Source organism: Silene latifolia, chromosome 1 (assembly GCF_048544455.1).
Source record: "Silene latifolia isolate original U9 population chromosome 1, ASM4854445v1, whole genome shotgun sequence".
Lineage (NCBI taxonomy): Eukaryota > Viridiplantae > Streptophyta > Magnoliopsida > Caryophyllales > Caryophyllaceae > Silene > Silene latifolia.
In genome coordinates this window covers 102619881-102625150 of record NC_133526.1, presented here as the reverse complement: position 1 = coordinate 102625150, position 5270 = coordinate 102619881, and the positions used below count along the sequence as shown (strand labels likewise).

Here is a 5270-nt window from a genome sequence, read left to right as displayed (position 1 = left end):
ATCCTTCACGAATCCGTCACCTAAAACAATTATAATATTTATAATTACTAACTACTAAATATAGCAATCTCCCAAAATAGAAGCTTCCCCGATATAGTAACTTTTCTATTAAACAAACCCGACTCAGAATAATTAATTATGATTAATTATTATTTTATTTTAATAACTCGGAACTCAAATCAAATGATAATTAAAGGATTAAACGAATTATGCGATTTAATAAAACCCGAATCAATCATTTGAATAACTCGACACCCGACTCAAAATCTGTCTTTAATTATTTAAATACTCGGGAATTAAATTAATTAATTAAAAGTACGACCGATTAACGAATTATAATGATTAACTAATAAAACCCGTTTCGAAACAAATCGAATAACCCAACTCTTACACTCACACTTCACTCACGCCCACACTCACCACACATCTTTGAACCACCGCGACCACCACCACCGTGCTACCCACGACCCCACCACCGACAACCAACCCCCCCTGTCGGTCGATCGCCGCGGCGAAGTCGAACAGGGGGCTGCCTAATGGCCTGGTTCACCGCCAAGCTTCACCAACACCCCCCCTGTCCTCGACTCACAACCACCGTAGCTGTCACTAAACACCTGGCAGACCACCACCACCTTACTCGTCGTCAGACCCCGCATCCAGACACCACGGCACCACCTTGTCGACCTCCCCCTAGTCGACGTTGGCACCACCCAAACCTTACGACTAAACCCCCCGAAAACCCGTGTAATAACCCGTTTCTACCACCCTGTCGATGCCGCCAATCTCTGCCCCTACAACCACCTATGACCACCCTAACCACCACCACTATACTCGCCCTATACCACCCATTTCCCTTACCCCGTCAACAACCACCATTAACACCTCCCTAAGACACACAACCACCCGCAAAACCCGACAGAAAAACAAAACAGAGGAGGTGTGTGGAGTTCTTACCTTTTCTGCCACGAAAACCGCCACTACGGCCGCCTGAAAACGTCGACCACCACTCTGTGCTCTCCCTTGCTGCGCCATCGACCTCCACACTCTCTCTCCCTCCCTCGAATTGCGTGAAGGTTGGGTTTTCAGTTGATGAAGTGAGGGGCGGCTGTGGAAGTGTGCAAAGAGGGAGGCGGGTGAGGGAGGTTACTATTAGGGTTAGGTTTTGGGGTTAGGGTTAGGGTTTAAATAAATTTGGACATGTATTGGGCCAGTTCAAATGGGTCGATGTTTAATTGATTAGCTCACCTATCGAGTTCCTTATAAACCCGTCACAATTAACTTATATCGATAGCTTAACATAATTATCGACTCAACAATTAACCCGATATAATTAATAATATAAATTGTATAATAATTAATATAAAATAATATCCGTTTAATTAATTATATTATATAAAAATACGGGGTATTACAGAATTAGTGACGCACACTTGTCTCGGACAAGGGGGAGATTGTTGGAATATGTGTCCTCAACAATAGTGCGATCACATGTTTAAATGTCATATTAAAAATACGTAAGGGATGATTCATTTATATAGTCAATTGGTCAACATTAATCAGTAATGACCAACTAACTAGAGTTAGACATTACTGTCGTTTGACGGTGGTGATCAGTTGATCCCTTAAGGTCAAACCTAAAGGAAAATTCCCTTAATAGATAAATTGAATAATTGTATGATAATACAACTTAATCAATTCCTTAAAATTGAACAATTTAATTATGAGAGAGATTATTTATATCTTATTGTAATGAGATTAAATAAAATTTATTTTAGTAACTGAAATACTTTATTACTAAAATTGATTATTATTTGTGAAACAATTGAGATAAGAATAAATGGTTAATTATAATTACAATATGTTGTGAATTATAATTATATGATCCGTTTTATTTATGTGATCAAGTATCACTTGTCAATTTGTTGTATGTAATTTAATTAATTTGTAAAATGATATTTATTTGATAAATATGCATTAAATTAATTAATAACATGTAACATACTACATGTGACATATTGTGTGACAAATGACAAATTGACAAAATAAAATGGCAGTCCATTTTATGTAAAATGGACCAAAATTATGGATGGTGTAGGGTGTGAGGATGATATTATTTTATTAGATAAAGTAAGTGTCATCATAGCTAGTACATACTAGCTTACATACCTATTATGTTGAGAAGAGGAAAAGGAAAAGTGAGATGCCACATTTTGGCATTTTAATGTGACCATTATTTGAGCATATTTAGTCCCCGAATTAGCCTTGTTCCCATGCTTTTTAGTGCATATTTGGGTCATTTATTGTCTTTAGTCCTTTATTTTGCATATTCTTTGAGGTTTTGTTCCCTTGGTAGGAAAGGAGTGCAAACCTTGCATTTTCATGGCAAAATAGAGCTAAATTGATTGAATTCAATGACCAGGCATCAAAGAGAAGACAAGACTAGAAGGCCTTTGTACATATTATAGTAGTTGGGCAATGATGAGAAAAGATCCTTGCATCTCCGACAAAATCCCCGAGGATTGTTGGAAGAAGGAGGAATAAAAGAGGAAAGGAAGAAGCTGACTCAGAATCCGAGCGGATTGCCCTCTGGATGCTCGTCCAAGACCAGGAATCCGAGCGTCTTCTTCAGAGGGACGCCCGTCCAAAAACACCGCAATCCGCCCGTCCAGCCAATGAATCCGCTCGTCCAACAGCCAGAGAATCCGCTCGTCTCGTGCCTTGGACGCTCGGATTGTGTTACAGCTATTCTGTTTTCTTCTTGCTCTACGAAGGATGCACATATCTCGGAAAGACCGGCAAAAAGGAGACTCGCATATCTTTTGAGAGGAGCGATTCCTCAAGGACTTAATCGTCATTTAAGCCCTTAGTAAACCCTAATTTGTGTACCTAATCCCCACTATAAATACCCCATTAGTCTAAATAAATAATCATTTTCACTTTATCAATCTTTAGTGTAGTTTATATCAATCTAATCTCTCTTTAATCTTGTAATCAACTTTTAATCAAGTCTTAATACAAATCTCATTTCCTTAATATCTCTTTTGTTCATCTTTTATTTTTGGGTAATTGATGATTATTTGGGTTATTATTGGGAGATTGACACCTTCCAATCAATCATCAAGTACTTCTATTATTCTTTGCTTTATTATTGGAATCATTAGTAGGTATAATTCTCTTAATCCCTTTTTAATTATTGTTAATCATCTTCATTTGTTCATCATATTTTACTTTGTTGGTATGATTGACAACCTTGCTAGCATGTTCATCATGATAATGAGTGAGTAGTTTCCTTAACTAGGGTTAATGGGTAATTTGGGGAAACCAACATGGGGAATGATTCATGCTTAATTTAATATGTTTTCATAGTTTATTTGCTTGCTTGTTGTGATCTCAACTTATGCACATGTTATGTTTGATAAAATGCGAGCCTATGAATCCTTGCATTTTTTACCCATCACTTACCTTTTCAATGAGACTTGTAAGACATAAACCAACTCGAGTCTCATTAGACCATGCATATAGTTGAGTAGGGAAGATTAAATCGACTTGTAGGTCTTGTACAATCTAATCGATTCGGCTCCGGGACCCAAACTTTCCTAGGATTGTAAGATATAAACCAACTCGTTCCATCACAACAATAATTGCTTGCTTATAATTTGAGAATATGTTTGTATGATCAATTCCCATGAATCCCCTATGACCCCATGACACCCTAGTACCTTTTATCAATTGTTTACATCCCTTTTTAATCATCTTGCTTGTTTACTTTTATTGCTATTTAGTTTAGTGATCTTTTATTCCAACCCCAAATTGTGACACCCCTAGACACCGCTACTTACAATTGAAAATCTCACTTCAATACCCGTCCCTTGGGATCCAACCTTTACTTGCCTCTTTACTAATTGTAGAGTTGTTTGTGAAGTTATAAATATTGTTTTGGTCTAGGTGCTCCTAACGACAAGTAACCGAAAACTAAACCTCCCAAGTGAGTATGACCAAAAATGGCGCCGTTGTCGGGGACGGTGTTAACTTGATTTAGATTTTCTTAGATTGTTATTAGTTGTGTCTTTCTTTGCCTTGGGGAAGTAAAACTCCTCAAGGTTTGTTCTAATTGTTTTCAAGTTGTTTGACATTTTGCATGACTAGAAGATCGCAAGGTAACTTGTTACCCTTTGATCACGAAATTGAAAGGACTTTGACAAATAATAGAAGACTTGCTAGAGGTACTTTGAGAGGTATTGGTGAGGTTGTAGATATTCAACCAAACGATATTGAGTTCATCAACCCTTTTGCAAGAGAAGGTGAGGAGAACCCAACACAAAATCCAACACAAAATCAACCCACAATGCCTAAATTTTCATCGCATTCCGTACCAACCAAGGAGAACCTACCCAATGGTACTCCCACACCACAACACTTAACCGGAAATTTTATTGCCAAATCCGCATTTATCCAATTAGTCGAAAGAAGCCAATTTGGGGGGATGCCTAGTGAAGACCCTCATTCTCACATGGAGACTTTTTGTGACTATTGTGATGCGATTTCACAAACCGGTGTACCTCAAGATCAAATTTGATGGGTCTTAATTCCTTTTTCTCTAATTGGCACCGCAAAACAATGGTTGAAGAGCCTTGATAAGGCTACTCTCGGAATTGACTCTTGGAAGAAGTTGGCTCTAGCTTTCTACAAAAAGTTCTACCCACCGGAAAAGACTAACATTCTAAGAGCTCAAATTACGGGCTTTAAGCAAAGAGATGAAGAATCTTTGTATGAAGCTTGGGAGCGGTTCAAGGGAATTTGTCGCTCATGTCCTCATCATGGACTTAGCGAGTGGTTCTTGGTTCAACAATTTTGGAATGGTCTTTATGAACACTCATGGAACATTCTCAACATGGGATCAAATGGTATGTTTACCGAATTGACGACAATCAAACTTGGAACAAGATTGAGGAAATGGCCGTCCATAATTCACAATATAGTAGACCTCGCAAGGCTACTAGAGGAGGAAAGCATGAAGTGGACTCCATTACTCAATTGGGTGCTTAACTTAGTGCTCACATTGATACTATCAACTTGAAGTTCGAAAAAGATATGGCTAGACTTGAAGAAGCCTCAAAATCACCATAGCATCATGTTAATGCCATGACGGCATCTTCATCAATCCCAAGTGGGATATGTGCGAATTGTGGAACATTGGAACATGACCAAAGTGACTGTAGGGGAACAAATGAACAAGTGAATGCTTTTCAAGCATACAAGAGTGGTACCCC

The 5270-nt window shown here is 38.2% G+C and overlaps 1 non-coding gene across 1 annotated transcript; it reads right to left on the bottom strand.

The window, feature by feature from the left end:
- Positions 1-4717: 4717 nt before the first annotated feature.
- LOC141624228 (small nucleolar RNA R71) lies at positions 4718-4824 on the bottom strand. Its single transcript, XR_012534043.1, has one exon. It is a non-coding gene; the product is annotated as a small nucleolar RNA R71 (small nucleolar RNA).
- Between the last annotated feature and the right edge of the window lie 446 nt (positions 4825-5270).